This window comes from Callithrix jacchus, chromosome 19 (assembly GCF_049354715.1).
Source record: "Callithrix jacchus isolate 240 chromosome 19, calJac240_pri, whole genome shotgun sequence".
Taxonomy (NCBI): Eukaryota; Metazoa; Chordata; class Mammalia; order Primates; family Cebidae; genus Callithrix; species Callithrix jacchus.
The window spans coordinates 31,049,421-31,067,183 of NC_133520.1; the positions used below are offsets into that span (position 1 = coordinate 31,049,421).

Genomic DNA, 17,763 nt, shown 5'->3' on the forward strand with positions numbered 1-17,763 from the left:
GGCACAGCAGCAAGGCCATGCAGGGGCAGATACTGTGGGGGCACAGGGAAGCCTGCAGAGGCTTGTGGCATTGCAGTGCTAGGCCCAGAGCTTATTGGACTTCCCAAGGTCCTATGGGACTAGGGCTGAGGCTGCACATGCTGCTTTTCTCCAGATTATGAGGCCTGGCCCAGCAGTGCAGCCAAGGGCGGTGCTGGGATGACCAGCTCTGGGCACCTGAGGAGCTTGCCTGTGGCTCAGGTGAGTCTGCTAGCATCTGTGGACTCAGCTTCCTCCACTGTGAAATGCAGGTAACCACATGGCTCACTCACATGGGTAAGGGGCATGTACAGTTCTTAATGCACGAGGGAGCCCCTCATGTCCGTGGGGGAACCACCGTACCCAGGCTTGGCAAGGAGCGGTTTATCTGTGTGCGACTCACATAGAGGCCTACGGCTCCCTAGAAGCGTGGGTGTAGTCAGATCTAAGCAGCACGCTGATCTTGTAAAAAAAAAAAAAAAAAAAAAACAGCCTGGTCTTGAAGTTGTGTGTGTGTGACCATGGGCTTCTCTGTTCCTCTCAGTTCTGACAGCTGACCAGGGGACTGGTAGTACCTCCCTTGGGATGCTGGCCCTGGCCAACAGGTGTCTGGCTGTGCATGATGGATAGTGCTTTCCCGCCATGGGCACGAGCACTCCCAAGGCACAGCTCAGGGGCCACACTGGCTGGACTGGTCAGACCTGCTGCTTCACAGGCCATCTCTTCCCTACCCTGAACAGGGCAGGTCTGCAGGACACCTGTCAGGTGTGAGGGAGCCGTTGGCCCTCCACTTAAATGGTCAATTTTTTTTTCCCCCTAGTAGCTTTCTTGAGATTAAATGGATGACTTGTATTTTTTTTTTTTTTTTTTATTCTAGGTCTCACTCTGTTGTCATGGTTTGAGTGCAGTGGTGCGCTCTTGGCTCTCTGCACCCTTGACCTCCTGGGTTCAAGTGATCCTCCTGCCTCAGCCCTGCAAAGTGCTGGGATGGCTTAATACCACCGTGCCCGGCTGATGTGTGAATTTTAAGTGCACAATTCAGTGGCTTCTAGTTCATTCAGAGTTGTGCATGCCTCACCACAATTGATTTTAAAACGTTTTTATCATCCTAAAATGAAACCCTGCAGCTACCAGTCTGCCTGCTGTGTCCATGGCTGTGCCTGCTCTGGACATCTGGTGTAAACAGAAGGATGACTACGTGGCCCCTGAGCCAGGCTTTGTTACTTAGCACAGCAATTTTGTAGCAGGTCTGGGGACTCCATTCCTTGTTAGGGCTGAATTGGGTCATAGCCCTTTAGCTCCTGTCATCCTGAAGCTGGTGGGGGATCACTGGGCCTCTGGCTACTGCATCAGGGGAGGGGGACTACTGGTCTCAGGGCAGGCTAAGTTGGGTCTCTAGGCATTGGGGTGCCCAGCAGACATTGTGCTCCCACTGCTGTGGGTGGAGCTGGCTGCACTCACCCTGCCTTTGGGGCTGCTGCTCCCCAGACCATGCCCTGGTGGCTGAGGCCCAACACGTGGTGATTTTTGACTGCTGATTGTGCGACCTCAGCGTCCAGTGCGGCAGCATCCTCCTGGCCCAAGACTTCGCTCACAACACAATCTCACTGATGCTGAGTCAGACAGGCTTGGGGCTCATGGCCCTAACCGTGGAGCTGAACCATGTGACCCTCATCTTCTACTCCAGCCTACAGGTGAGGAGGAGAGGCCGAGCTTCCCCTGGTGACTTGTGCCTGCAGCAGGTGGCCTGGGGGATTTCACTTTCAAGCTTGTCCGCTGGCTGTGGGTCAGCCCTCCTGCTCACCCCCTCTGGTCCACAGGCCTACAGGCTGTACAACTCCTCCCTGCCAGGGGATAGCTGTCCAGACCTCCAGCTGCCTTTTGCCATGAAAAGGAGGGATGTCCCCAGGATTGAGCTGGCCAGTGAGGATGGTGTCTCCATCTCCTGTGACGTGCCCACCAGCCTCTGCAGCCTGACTGCACCTCTGGCACCACAGTAAGTCTGGGCCCTGGCCAAGTTGGCCCCACCACCAAGAGCCTCTTCAAGATGCACCATTCTCAGCTTCCAGTGTGACAGGTCCCTGAGCTGTAGGCGGCCACTGTGGTTGAGAGGATGGGAGGCACCGAGGCCCAGGGCTTTCTGCCCCCATCCCTTGGATATGTGGCTCCAAGGTGGAGTTGGCCTTTCTGTGGTCCCTCTGCTAAGGAACACAAAGGGCAAGCCTGGATTCTGGCCACTCGAGCTGAGGACAGGGAGAGGGGATGAGGGGGACACATGCTGACCTCAGTCCTAGTGCTTTCTCTCCCTCTTCTAATAAGGGTTTGGAGCCAGAGCTCTGGGAGTCTGGGGTGGAGAGATTCTACCAATCCTCTGTGTGCCTGGGGCTCGTCTCTCATACAGGTCCCCTGGGGGAGGATCACAGGTTCTCAGGACCTCCTCAGCTTCCCTCCCCCCCACAGGCATATCCGCTGACCCTCTGGACACCAACAACAACGTAGCAGGCACTGATCTAATGTTGCTGGATGGCTATGTGGCCCACAGCCTGAAAGAGCTCAGCCTGGCCTGGCGGGTGAACAGGTGCACCTGCTTTTCCTCCCTCTGGCTGAGGCTCTTGAGGGCTGCTCGCTGCAGAGTCCCAGGAGAGGCAGGTGGCCTGCTGGCTCTGCAGAGGCCTTTGCAGACCCAGGGTTGGGTGGCATCTCCTGCTGAGTCCGATGTATGTTGGAGAGCCACATGGTCCAGCGGGAGGCCTGAGTCTTGCATCTGTTTCACCAGGTGGATGGTGACTGCAGGGCCACAACAAAGACTCAGCTGACCTGCCCAGGACAGAGCCCCGCCTGCCGGGCTTTCTTCCAGGACTTCCCCCTCCAGCTTGGGGAACTGCTTCCGGGTGGTGAGTGTGAGCCTGGGCCCTGGGGCAGAGCAAGCCCTTTCCCTAATCTATCCTGGGGAGTGGCATGGAGCAGAGACCTAGGCTAGAGACAGTGACTGGGTGGCCCTGATTTCAGGTGGATCCTGCACCATTCCTTAGCCTGTGTGTACAGGACCCCTGTGGCACCCAGAAGCTCCAGACTGCCTGCACTCTGGCAGCCACCTACATCCACCTCTGTGCCTGCAGCTTCATGTCCCTGGCCCTCCTCCACAGTGTGGTAAGCTGCCCCAGCCGGCTGGCACTCTGCCCCCTGGCTGGCATCTGCCTTCAAGCCGGAGGGAAAAACTGTCTCTGTCTCATTAGGGAGAACAAATAATTGTTATTCAAGGAGCTAAGAGTAAAGACAAATTATTTAAGGCCTGATACAGCTTGGATATGTGTCCCCTCTAAATCTCACATTCCTCATAGATGGCTTAGCATCCTGCGTTTGTTGAAGCATGAGTTCTTGCTCTATTTGCTCTCAGGTGAACTGTTTGTTTATAAAGAGCCTGGCCCCTCCTCTCTCTCTTTGCACACACTCCCATTTCTGCCATGATCATAAGCTTCCCGAGGCCTCGCCAGAAGCCAAGCAGATGCTGGAGCTGTGCTTGTACAGCCTGTAGAACTGTGAGTCAATTATCACTCTTATTTATGATCTACTCAGGCTGGAGTGTAGTGGCACAATCTCACCTCACTGCAACTTCCACCTCCCAGGTTCAAGCAATACTCCTGCCTCAGCCTCCCAAAAATACAGCCAGGTATTTTTGTAGAAATGGTGTTTTTCTACGTTGGCCAGGCTGGTCATGAATTCCTGATCTCTGGTGATCCACCTGCCTTGGCCTCCCAAGTGCTGGATGACAGGTGTGAGCCACTGCGCCCAGCCTCACTAGGGATTTGAATGTCCACTATCGTTTAGGGAAAGTGCTCAGCCCGTTTTCCCTCTGCTCTCATATTGAAAAAATCTTCATCACCTCAGAAGATGACTTCTGTGTGCAAATATGTGGGGGTTTGTCCCCACTACCAGGGCGGACCTCTAATTCAGTTCTAACACTAGCTACCTTGAGATTCTTCAGCCAGTGCTGCATACAATTGCCACAGCCAAAGCCCCACTAGAAGGGCATAGAGGTCAGTATCAACAAGAGGAGTGGACCTCCAAGAGCTACAGATGCCAGAATTAGTGGCTGCCATTCACAGACATTTAAAACTTAATCAATTGGAAAATATGACAAAGGGAGGATGAAATGAGATGATCCAACATGTCTCAAAGAAATTCCAGGCCGGGTGTGGTGGCTCATCCCTGTAATCCCAGCACATGGGAGGCCAAGATGAGTGGATCACCTAAGGTCAGGAGTTTGAGACCAATCTGGCCAACATGGTGAAACCCATCTCTACTAAAGATAGAAAAATCAGCCAGGAGTGGTGGTGTGTGCCGAGCTACTCAGGAGGCTGAGGCAAGAGAAATGCTTGAACCCAGAAGGTGGAGGTGGCAGTGAGCCAAAATCTTGCCACTGCACTCCAGCCTGGTGACAGAGTGAGAGTCTGTCTCAAAAAAAAAAATTCCAGAATGAAAACAGACGGGACCGAGGATCCTTTACAGTCAGGAGGCACAATCCCCAATACAATAAATCCACCCATACCTAGACCTATCCAAACACAATTGCAGAAATGACAAAGTAAAGGTCTTAAAAGCTACTGAGGAGAGTGGAAAAAAGGAAGACCATGTTGACAAGTGCTTTCCCACCAGCAGCATCAGAAGATAGTAAAGTAAGAGAAAGTAAGCATGAGATTAGAGATGATCCCCAGCTCAACTATTATGGAATGAAATAACCTCTCAGCACTGATCTGTCTAGAGATCTCTTTACCACAAATGGACACTTACTCAAGAGACACACCCACATGTTCATTTATGTACTGTCTGTGTCTGGTTTCCTGCTATAGGGGCAGAGTATCTGCAAGGGAGACCACATTTTTGCTCTCTGAAGACTCAATTAGGAGGATGGAAAGATAAGCTACAGACTGGGAAAAATGTTTACAAGCCACCTATCAGACCAAGGACTCATCTCCAGAGACTCATCTCTAGAATACATAACTCAAAGCTCAAAAGTAGGCCACACTTGTATTCCTAGCACTTTGTGAGGCTGAGGCAAGATGGAGGTCAAGGCTGGGTGAACCCGGGAGGTCAAGGCTGCAGTGAGCCATGACTACACTCCTGGCTGAGTGACAGACAGAGAGAGAGCTTGTCTCACAAACCAAACCTCCAAAGTAAAAAATGGGAAATAAACACATCAACAATGTTTGCACTCCCAGTCATAGAGGAACAAGGTAGTGCTACACACATGAGCTCCAGTGAGTTCTGGCACGGGTTGGTGAGTTGCAGGGACTCTGAGGCATAAAGCATTAGTTGAACATTCAAATGTCCAGGTTGTGATTTCAGCATCCACTGATGAGTGCACTATAAAAAGCACTGTTATAGTACCAAAAAGGTGGTGGCTGCTGAGAATAAAGCTAGACTTAGAGGCAGGAATTGAGGTCACGATCTACCAACCAGATCCTCTTGGGAAACAGCATTGGACTCATGAAGTGCTGTGGTTCTCTGGGAAGGTTGGAGAATCTGTGAATCAAGCAGATGCGCTCATTGTTCTGACCATGTAAATACAAAACTGTCAGCTACTACAGCCATCAGCAGAACGTCTGGGACACAGGCATCTCAGAAGATTTATAGCCACAGGGTAACAATGGAGTATTATCTGCAATTAGGGTCCTCTGTCTTCCTCTTAGGGTTTATTTATTTCTTGAGATGGAATCTTGCTCTATCATCCAGGCTGAAGTAAGTGCAGTGGAGCAATCTCAGCTCACTGCAACCTTCTCCTCCCGGGTTCCAGCAATTCTCCTGCCTCAGCCTCCTGAGGAGCTGGGATTACAGGCATATGCCACCATGCCCCGCTACTTTTTTTGTGTTTTTAATGGAGACGGGGGTGCACCATGTTGGCCAGGATGGTCTCAAACATCGGATCTCATGATCTGTCTGCCTCAGCCGCCTACAGTGCTGGGATTACTGATGGGAGCCACCATGTCTGGCCAGATTTATTTATTTTAAATCAAGGGCTAAATTATTCCCCTCTCGAACACCAGTGAAGTATTTAAGAAAAGCAGTCACCAATCACAGTTAACATTTGAAGGACAAATTTAAAGGTGATTGGAAAGTTACAAAATAAAGGCATCTTATGAACTCTCATAAGAAAAAAGGAATATTAAGACACTTTATAATATCTTTTTGAGATAGGATCTTGCTCTGTCCTCCAGACTGGAGTACAGTGGTGCAGCCTCCCAAGTAGTTGGGATTACAGATGTCCACCACCATGTTTTTGTATTTTTAGTAGAGACGAGCTGGTCTTGAACTCCTGACTTCATGTGATCCTTCCACCTAGCACCTGACCAGAGAAATTAAGACATTCTCAGATAAACAAAAGCTGAGATAGTTCATTACATTGGGACCTCTCCTGCAAGAAATGCTAAAGGGAGTCCTTCAAGTCAAAACAAAAAGATGCTAGGTGGACATTTGAAGCCACATATAAAGACCTGTTATTATTGAAATTTTGATTCACATCTCTGATTTTTATTATTTTATTTGATTTAAAAGAGATGTGTAACCATACGCCTATGTTAAATATGTAATTTATTTAAAAAATTAGGCATGGTGGCATGCACCTACAGTCTCAGCTATGGAGGATCGCTTGAGTCCAGGGGCTTCAGGTTACAATGAGCTATGACAGTGACACTGCACTCCAGCCTTGGTGACAGAGTGAGACCCTCTCTCTAAAACACAGATATCTTTTGTAGCATCAAGAACACAGGATGGGGAAGAGCTGTCCAGGAGTAGAGTATTTGTATGTGATTGAAATTACAAGTTTAAAATCAATTGCTATAACTTCAGGATGTTTTATATAATCCTCATGGTACTTACAAAGCATCTACAGAATGTACACACAAAAGGAAGTGAGAAGGCATTCTAAGTGTGTCACACTGAAAAATCAATTAACACAAAGGAAGGCAGAAGGAAGGAAATGAGAGGGAAAACAAACCAATAAGCCATGCAGAACACAAGCCACAGAGTGGCACTGCGGGGCCCTGTAAATGGTGTGCTGGAATCCTCCCAGAGGAACTGTTTACCTTAGTCCCTGGCTGTGGGCCTCATGGCACAGTAAACCACCAGGCTATTGAGTTTCATCAGATGATAATCTTTAAAAATGCAAATTATTTCTACAACCTAAAGATAGTAAGAGACTTACACATAGGATGAAAAAAGATACTCCAGGGAAATGGTAACTGAAAAAAGGAAGAGAGCTAGATTAATGTCAGACTAAATAGACTTAAGGTCAAAAGCTGTTGTAAGAGATAATAATGGTTCATTCACCAAAAAGATGCAACAGTTATAAAGGTACATGCAACGCACCTCAGAGCTCATAAATATATGACACAAACACTGACAGAATGAAAGGAGAAACAGACAGTTGTATAAAAACTGTAGGAAATTTCAACACCTCACTTTGTTTCCAGACAGAATCTTTGTTTCCCAGGCTGGAGTGCAGCTGCAACCTCCTGAATTCAAGTGATTCCCGTGCCTCTGCCTCAGAGTAGCTGGGATTACAGGTGCATGCCACCATGCCCAGCTATTTTTAGTAGAGACAGGGATTCACCACGTTGGCCAGGCTGATCTTGAACTCCTGACCTCAAGTGATCCACTCACCTTGGCCTCCCAAAGTGCTGAGATTACAGGCATGAGCCTCTGTGCCTGGCCCAGTAACTGACTTTCAATAATGGATACAGCACCCAGACAGAAGATCAAGAAGGAAACAGAGAGCTTGAATGATACTATAGATGAATTGGACCTACCAGACATACACAGATGAGTTTACCCAGCAGCAGAATACACATTCTTCAAAGTACATGTGGAATGTTCTATGGGAAAGATCATATATTAGGCCTGAAAGGAAGATTTAATACATTTTAAATGACTGAAATCATAACAGCAGAAGGAAAACGGGAATATTCATAAATCTATGAAAACTCAACCACATACTACAGAGCTATGGATCAAAGAAAAATAATAAGGAAAATTATAAAGTATTTTGAGACAAAACATATCAAATCTTACAGGATGCAGCAAAGGCAGTGCTATGAGGGAAATTTATAGCTGTACACGCTTACATTTAAAAAAAAGCTGGCTGGAGGTGGTGGCTCACATCTGTAATCCCAGAACTTTGGGAGGCCGAGACAGGCAGATAACCTGATGTCAGAAGTTTAAGACCAGCCTGGCTAACATGGGGAAACCCCATCTCTACTACAAACATAAAATTAGCCAGGTGTGGTGGCAAGCACCTGTATTCTCAGCTACTTAAGAGGCTGAGGCAGGAGAATCATTTGAACCCATGAAGAGGAGGTTGCAGTGAGTCAAGTTTGTACCACTACACTCCAGCCTGGGAGACACAGCTAGACTCCATTTTCCCCCACCCCCACATAAAAAAAGCGGCAGCAGCCAGGCATAGTGACACTTTTCTATAATCCCACCTACTTGGAAGGCTGAGGCCAGGAGATTGCTTAAACCCAGGAGTTTGAGACTAACTCAGCAAGTGGCAAGACCCTCTCTCAAATAAAAGAAAAAGGAAAAGCTCTCAAACTGCAATCCTAACTTTGTACCTTAAATTATTAGAAAGAGAAGAACAGCCTAAACCCAAAGCTAGAAGGAAGGAAGGAAATTCTAAAGGTTAGAACAGAAATAAATGAAATAGAAGATTAATCACTGACCAAAAACTTGACAAAGTACAAGAACAGATGGCTTCGTGGGTGACTTTTACCAAACAGTTACAGAATCAATACCAATTCTGCTCATCTTCTTCCAAAATACTGAGGAAAGAATACCTCTAAACTCTTCTGTGAGGCCAGCATTACTGATACCAAAGACAGACAAAGCAGCAGAAGAAAACACACTACTATTCCTGGTCAATACAGATGCATAGTGCTCAAGAAAATAATGAGAATTCAACAGTATCATAGAAGGATTATACATGATCAAGTAAGATTTATTCCTGGAATGCAAAGGTGGTTACCATATAAACATTAGGGTAAGATACCACATTAACAGAACAAAGGAGAGAAAACACATAATTTGTTTCAATTAGTACAGAAAAAGCATTTAATAAAGTTTAATATCCTTTCATGATTAAAAATATACTGACTAGAAATCGAAACAACCTCAACATAATAAAGGTCATATGAACAACCTCCAGCTAGTATCATTCTCAATGATGAGAGACAAAGTTTTCTAAGATGAGTAATAAAACAATGATGCCTGCTTTCATAATACTGGGAATCCTAGCCAGAGCTATTAAGAAAGGAAGAAAAAAGAAAAGGCATCAAAATGGAAAGGAAGAAGTAAAATTTTTTCTGTTAACAAATGACATAATCTTCTTAGTAGAAAATCCTGAAGACTGAACAAAATAAACTGTTAGAACTAATAATTTATCCGTTTCAGGATTATGAAATCAACATACAGCAGTCAGTTGCATTTCTACACACTAACAGTCAACAATCCAAGAAGGAAATTAAGAAAACAGTTCCTGCTGGCTTGGTTGTGGATGCCTATAGTCCCAGCTACTGGGAAGCTGAGGTAGGAGAATCACTTGAGCCTGGGAGGTCAATGCTGTCAGTTTTTATAATGATTATGCCTGTGAATAGCCAGTGTACTCCAGCCTGGGCAACATAGTGAGACACTATCTTAAAAAAAAAAGTCCGTTTACAATAGTATCAAAAAGAATAATACAGGAACAAACTCAACCAGGAGGCAAAGACTGGCAGGATTTTGAGTTCCAGAGATGGGTTGTGTAACAAATGTAAAGGCATCTCATACTTATGTATTAAAAGGCTTAGTTTTGTTAAGATGTCAATACAACTCAAAGTGATCTACGGGTTTAGTTTAATTGCTCTCAAAATCTCAGTGACATTTTTTCTTCAATTATAGAAAAATCTATCCTTATAAACTGTGTAAAGTTTATACACAATTTCAAGGATCCCAAATGGCCAAAGCAATCTTGAAAAAGTAACAAAGTTGGAAGTCTTTTACTTCTCAATTTCAAAATGTATTATTGAAAGCTACAGAGGGCTGGGCATGGTGGCTCAAGCCTGTAATCCCAGCACTTTGGGAGGCTGAGGTGGGCAGATCATGAGGTCAAGAGATCAAAACAATGCTGGCCAACATGATGAAACTTCATCTCTACTAAAAATATAAAAATTATCCAGGTGTGGTGGCACACGCCTGTGGTCCAAGCTACTCGGGAGGCTGAGGCAGAAGAATTTCTTGAACCCAGGAGGCAGAGGTTGCAGTGAGCCGAGATTGTGCTACTGCACTCTAGCCTGGTGACAGAGCAAGACTCTGTCTTAAAAAAAAAAAAAAAAAAAAAACTACTGTGGTCAAAAGTGTGGTATGGCAGTAAAGACATACAGAGAGACCAGTGGAATGGAATACAGAGTGCAGAAGGAAACCATTACGCATATGGTCAAATGAATTCAATAAAGATGCCAAGACTATTTCATCAGGGGACAGTCTTTCAACAAATGGTGTTGGAAAACTAGATATCCACAGGCAAAAGAATGAAGTTAAAGCCTTATCTTATATCATGTTAAAAAAACAAACCAACCAACCAAAAAACATCAATAAGAAATCAAAGACCCAAATGTAAGATCTGAAACTATACAACTCATTTTTTTTGAGACAGAGTCTCACTCTGACACCAAGGCTGGAGTGCAGTGGCGCGATCTCAGCTCACTGCAACTCCAGCTCTTGGGTTCAAGCAATTTTCTGCCTCAGCCTCCAAAGCAGCTGAGATTACAGGAGCCCATCACCATGCCTAGCTAAATTTTGTATTTTTAGTAGAGACAGGGCATCTTGGTCAGGCTGGTCTTGAACTCCTGACGTCATGATTCACTCACTTCGGCCTCCCAATGTGCTGAGATTATAGGCAGGAGCCACTGTTCCCAGCTGACAACTCTTAAAACATAGATTAGATATGACACCAAAGGCCCAAACAACAAAAGGAGAAGTAGACAGATGGGATTGCATCGAAAGATACTATTAACAGACTGAAAAGGCAACCTACGGAATGACAGATGTGCAAATTACATGTCGAAGAGTTCCCATCTAGAACAGATAAAGCACTCTCACAATGCAACAACAAAAACACGATTCAGAAATGTGCAAAGGATGTGAATAGACAGTCCACCAAATAAGAGATGCAAATGGCCAATCAGCACATAAAAAGATGCTCATCATCACTATTAGGGAAACAAACAAAAATCACATGGAGAGGTTGGGCATGCTGGCTCATGCCTGTAATCCCAGCACTCTGAAAGGATGAGGTGGGCAGATCACTTGAGGTCAGGAGTTTGAGACCAGCCTGGCTGACATGGTAATGCCATATCTCTACTAAAAATAGAAAAATTAGCTGGGTGTGGTGTCATGTGCCTCAAGTCCCAGATGCTCAGGAGGCTAAGGCAGAAGAATTGCTTGAACCTGGGAGGTGGAAATTGCAGTAAGCCAAGATTGCACCGCTGCACTGCAGCCTGGGTTAGAGAGAGAGACTCCATCTCAAAAAGAGAAAAAAAAGAAGACCTACATGAAGATGCCACCTCAGACTCATTAGGATGGCTGTAATCCGTACAGAAAATGAAGTGTTAGCGAGAACGCTGAGCTGTTGGAAGCCGTGTGTACTCTTACTGGGATTTTAAAATGGAAAACAGTGTTTAAACTTTTCATCAAAAAGTTAAAAACAAGCCAGGCGTGGTGACACACACTTGTAATTTCAGCACTTTGTGAGGCCAGGGCAGGTGAATCACTTGAGGCTAGGAGTTCAAGACCAGTCTGGCCAACATGGTGAAATCCATCTCTACTAAGCACACAAAAACTAGCTATGTGTGGCAGTGCAGGCCTGTAATCCCAGCTACTCGGGAGGCTGAGGGTTAAGAATTGCTTTAACCCAGGAGGCAGAGGTTGCAGTCAGCCAAGATTGCACCACTGCATTCCAGCCTGGGTGACAGAGAGAGACTCTGTCTCAATACAAGGATTACCATATAATCCAGCATTTCCACTTCTGGGTGTGTACTCTCTACAATTCAAAGGGCCTCACACATTTATACACTGATGTTCCTAGCAGGGTTCTTGAGAGCAAATTCTGACATGTGTGAGAAATTATATTGTTTGCTGAGAAATCCTATTGAGAGAGGCGGCAAGGGAATCCTAGTCGGCCCCCCAAAGCGGAAAACTGCCCCCAAAGCAGCAAACTGCTCAAAGCATTATTAAACAGTATTCAATAGAATTGTCTCACACCAGATGAATTAATTCTGTGAACATAGGATGTGTAACCCTTTCCTGTGTTCCCTTGAAAAGAGCGTTTTCTAGTTTGTCTTTAACCTATAATAAACACACACTAGCTGCTGGTTAGTTTACCTTTAACCAATGAAAGAACACAGAACATCTGCTTGTAAAACTTGTCACTGGAAAGTCAAGAATAAATACATAGGTTAGAGTCTGCTCTGGACTCTCAGCTGGAAATGCTGTGAGACCCCTGGTGCTCCACTCTGAACCCACCTTTTGCTATCTCTGTGTCTGTTTCTTAATTCCTTCAGTGCCGCATGAGTTGGGGTCTCCAAGGCTGAGCTGGTCTTGGCACAGTGTTATTCATAGGAGCTGAAAAATAGCAGCAATCCAAGTGCCCACCGACAGATAAACAAATGTGGTCTCTCCATACAGTCAAACATTATTCAGCCTTAAAAAGGAAGGAAATTCCGACACATGCTAACACATGGATGAACCCTTAGGACGTTATGCAAAGTGAAATAAGGCAGTCATAAAAAGAGAAATACAGTATGATTCCACTCATGGGAAGGACCTAGAGTAATCAGATTCACAGAGACAGAAAGTAGCGTGGTGGTGGCCAGGAGCTGGGAGAGCCAGTAATGGCTTATTTAATGGGGACAGAGTTTCAGTTTGGCAGGATTTAGTGAATTCCAGAGTTTGGCTACACAAAAATATAATTGTACTTACACTGAAGTGGTTCCTTTAAATGGTTGATAAATTTTTTGTTTTACCACATTGAATATTTTCGACATTGGAAATGTATATTTATTGAGCACCTCTGTGCTGGGCATGATGATACAATTATCAACACTGTAGTTATAAAAAACACTCTTAGGGAGGTACAATTCTAAGTGTAAAAACTAGCACAGACAGACAATAATAGACCCACAAGACTCAGAGAGTAGGCTTATTAGACAGAGATCATAGATTTCAGCAGGGAACCAGAAATTTTTAAAATTACTAATCACTAAATTTATAGTTTAGTAATTTAGCCAATCAGCTACTTTACTAATTACTGAAAATTACATACTGAAAAAGAACCAGAATGTAGTAGAAAGAGATGGCAGAAAGGCCACCTAAAGCCCATCTTTTAGACATTGCTCTTAGCAGATGAGAGACAGAAGGACACTTCCTGGCCAGGCGTGGTGGCTCATGCCTATAGTCCCAGCTCCTCAGGAGGCTGAGGCAGGGGAGTCACTTGAACCCAGCAGGCAGAGGTTGCAGTGAGCTGATACTGTGCCACTGCACTCCAGCCTGGGCAACAGAGCAAGACTCCATCTCAAAAAAATAAATAGCAGATTGTGGTGGCTCACGTCTGTAATCCCAGCACTTTGGGAGGCCAAGGCGGGTGGATCACTTGAGGTCAAGAGTTTGAGACCAGCCTGACCACATCCTGTCTCTAATGAAAATAGAAAAATTAGCTGGGTGTGGTGGCAGGCATCTGTAATCTCAGCTGCTCAGGAGGCTGAGGCAGAATTGCTCAATCCTGGGAGGCAGAGGTTGCAGTGAGCTACTGTACTCCAGCCTGGGAGACAGGGCTAGACTCCATCTCAAAGAAGTTAAATAAAGCCCATCTTTTAAACCATTCTCCTAGCAGATGAGGGATACAAGAGTGATTTCTTACCCTGGTAGCCCTGAGTGTCCAGTCTGTGCCCTTGACCACCACACTTTATAGGGAAACAGTAGAGCAGCCTCCACTGCAAACTGTACTGAAGATCCTACCCACACAGTGAGCGTTCCCTTTAGCCTGCACTTCGGGTTGGATGCATCCTGAGCTCTCAATGCATCGTGTGCTAAGGTTCCACTCTCCCCTGGGCTGGGAAGTATGTTTTGGTTTTCTGTCTCCAGGGTGCTGGTGGCAGAGCCTGACATGGAGTTAGTGCTCCTTAGATGCTTGTTCAATTTCCCAGGAACTCAGCAGGCAGGGCCTAACACCACTGCCTACAAAGGCTTGGCAGGTGTAGGGACTCATCGATCCATCCCTGAAGCTCTTACAGAAATGGGAGAGGGAGATGGGTGGGAGTGGATGGAGAGTTGTCCTTTCAATGAGGAGGGCCAGGGGCTGTAATAGAGGCCCCAGCATAAATAAATTTCAGGAAACAGCAGGGGCCCCTCTCCTCTGGGGCCCATAACCTGGCTTCTCTTCTCTCTTCTTTTTAGTTTGAGATTTCATCTAAGCCAGCACTAGGCTGCCAAAGACTTCAAACTCCTTCACCTTCTACTCTAATTCCAGCTCCTTGACAAGGGCAAGATTCTTGGCTGGGACAGAATAACCAGCATGGAATGCTAAAAAACTCAGAACCACACGTGCTTCAAATGCAGAGAAGATGAGCTGTTGGCCATTGTACTCAAAATACTTGTGAGGACATGAAACTCTCCCACTGGTCTGGGTAATTCTCCCCCTTCCTCCACACCTCCACTGTAAACCAAGAGACAGCGTGGCCAGCGAGTCCCAGCCCTGCAGAGAGCTCTACCAGCTCCTATTCATGCCCAAGGTATTAACTTATTCAAGTTATATCCATGTGGGATGCCACTGCTTCAGAACCCTGACTGTGCACAGGAGGGCATGAAGTCAGGTTCTCAGCTGCCCAGTCCTGGCTTTTCCTGCCTGATCCAGGGATATCCTGAGGCAGGAGCTTCTTTGAGGGGAACTGATAGCTTTTCAGAAGCCCGTTAGAGAGCTGCTGTCTGAGGTAGACACACGGGGACTGAAGGCTTTCGAAGGCCTCTGTTTTGGTAAAGGCACCTATGAACTCAGGCTCCCAGGCTAGAGCATTCAAAGTTGTTTTTTTTTTTTACTTTCTTTTCCGGAAAAAAAAAAAAAAAAAAAAAACAACCTTTTTCCTTTGAGTTTTCAACTGAAAAATAAACCTAGCAGAATCCAAGAATGTGTCTCTGGATTTCTGGGGCTGATCATCAAACTCAGAAGATGGGGAGACACGGGCAGTTATGCAATCTTCTCACCGATATGGGGAGTCCTCTTTGGGCTGAGCATTTGGTAGTAGATTGTAGAGTCCAGATTCTGGAGCAAAGGGCCAGGTTTCAGCCATGGGGACTGAGGCAAGCTGAAGGCCAGATGCCAGACTTGGCTGTCCCTGTCCTCCTCACCCATGAATTCCTGGTGCACAGCAGGTGCTAGATGAAGTTCAGAAGAAACAATTTCAGGGTAAATGAAAATAAGAAGGTTCGTCCTCCACATTCCCACACTGGAGGGAAGAGAAGCGAGGGTGGCTGGGATCAGAGTGTTTGCTATGGTTATAGCCTAAAGACCCCGAGGCCAGGCACTGCTCCGAGTGCCTTGAAAGATGTTTGATCTTAAGCCTTACAATAGTCCAATGAAGAATGGATGATCTCCTCAATGAGGGAAGAAACAAAGACTCAGAGAGTTGAGGGGATTCCCCCAAGGTCATATAACCTACAAATGGCCAGGACGGTGCTGATGCGGGTCTGTCTGCCTCCCAATGCTTCCCAAGCTCAATCACCCCCCACCACTTCTGCTTTTGCAGTAATATCCTTATGCCACATATTCTATCAGTTACTTTATGAAAGGAAGTCAAGTAAACTTTAGCCATAGCCCAAGCCATAACAGGTAGCACCTGTTCAAAATACCCTGTAAGTCAGGTCATGCAAGATCAGATATGTACCCACAACCGTTACAGGTGCTGTGCTAGCCACTGTTTTGGGGAACTCAGCCTAAAAATATGAGTGAAGAGGTAACTCATAGAGAAAAGCAAATCACCGGTATGCAGGGGGCCCTGAGCAATTCAGAGTCAGAGGCAACTAGAGCGTGCAGCCACCTGCCTGCTGGTTTCCCAATATGCTTAATGGATCCATGATGTCGGGGCCACAAAGGAAATGCAGAAGCCTTCCCTTTCTGCCTCCCACACTGTGCGGGTCAAGTATTTACCAAAAACACAGCACTGGACCAGACATCAGCAGAGATACAAAGAGGGAAAAACAGTTCTCCCTTTCAAGGCAGGTTGGACAACATCAATATTTTGCAGGTAGGACGTGCAGGTGGAGTGTGTGCGCAAGTCCAGAATGTAAAGACAAACAGATGGGAGAGGGAATGATTCCAGCAGAAAGACCAGTAAATGTTCACAACTACAGTGTACACTGAACTGCCACCGAGACAACATAGCAAGGCTGTGTCTCAACAAAAATTTAAAAATTAAGCCAGGTGTGGTGGCACATGCCTGTAATGTCAGCTACCCAGGAGGCTGAAGCAGGAGGATCACTTTAGCCCAGGAGTTTAAAATTACAATAAAGTGTGATCACATCACTGCATTCCAGCCTGGGCATCAGAGCAAAGCTGTATCTCTAAAACAAAATGAGATAAGACATTTACATAAAAATCAATGTATGAAAATCCAAAATAATATACTAGCAAATAAACCCCACTGGGGCTTAAAAAAAACTTACCTAAGCCAAGTGAGACTTGTACAGTGTGAAAGAATGGCTCAAAATTAGAACATCTCTTTTCATTTATATTAGTATGTTGAAAATCGTAATCACCATAGATGTTCAAAAGGCATTTGACTACAAAATTTATAAAAGAAACTTATCAGATTAAGAAGAGGGATACTTCCTTAAATTACACACAATAAAGGAAATTACACCCAGACACACACCCATCAAGACAAAACCCAGTTGTAAGGGATGGAAGCAATAGAAGCTTCCATCAACCTTTGGAACAAAAGAATGCCCTCTGTTACCACTATTATTTTGGAGGCCCTAGCTGACGCAACTAGGCAAGGAGCAAAGTAAGATATTAAAGAAAAAGGCAGACGGTGAACTAGTTCTATTTACTCTGAAAAATGAGGCGGACAGATTCTGCTAAGGAGTTAGGTACAGAAGGAACATACTAAACAGCCTTCCTTTTTCTTAGTTGTTAAACTACAGAGATGGGGCCGGGCACAGCTCATGCCTGTAATCCAAGCATTTTGGGAAACCAAGGCAGGCAGATTGCTTGAGGCCAGGAGTTCCATACCAGACTGGCCAACATGGCAAAACACTGACTCTACTAATAATACAAAAATTAGCCGGGTGTGGTGAAACACTCCTGTCATACCAGGTAGTCAGGAGGCTGAGGCATGAGAAGTGCTTGAACCTGGGAGGTGGAGGTTGCAGTGAGCTGGAACTGCACTATTGCACTCCAGCCTGGGCGACAGAGCAAGACCCTGTCTCATAAATAAATAAATAAATAAATAAATAAATAAAAATAAATAAATAGAGATGGGGTCTTATTATGCTGCCCAGGCTGGTCTCAAACTCTTTGGCTCAAGCAATCCTTTTGCCTCAGTCTCTCAAAGTGCTAGGATTACAGGCCTCAGCCACCAAGCCTGGCCTCAGACAATCTTCCTATGTACAAACAAGCAGTTAGAAAAAAGAAAACATTCCATTTGCAACAGTGCACCCCAAAAA

General features: G+C 45.7%; 1 long non-coding RNA gene across 4 annotated transcripts in view; it reads left to right on the forward strand.

Moving 5' to 3' along the window:
• LOC144580391 (uncharacterized) overlaps positions 1-17,763 on the forward strand; it is an 88,307-nt gene that overhangs the window by 61,087 nt on the left and 9,457 nt on the right. Inside the window, exons 3-9 of one of the 4 annotated variants that reach the window (XR_013529838.1) lie at positions 155-240; positions 896-1,712; positions 1,839-2,014; positions 2,795-2,912; positions 3,028-3,168; positions 9,463-9,597; positions 14,500-15,224. This is a non-coding gene — a long non-coding RNA (uncharacterized LOC144580391). Of the gene's footprint in view, positions 1-154; positions 241-895; positions 1,713-1,838; positions 2,015-2,794; positions 2,913-3,027; positions 3,169-9,462; positions 9,598-14,499; positions 15,225-17,763 lie in introns of those variants that run through there. The other 3 variants (XR_013529837.1, XR_013529835.1, XR_013529836.1) reach the window with 3 other exon arrangements.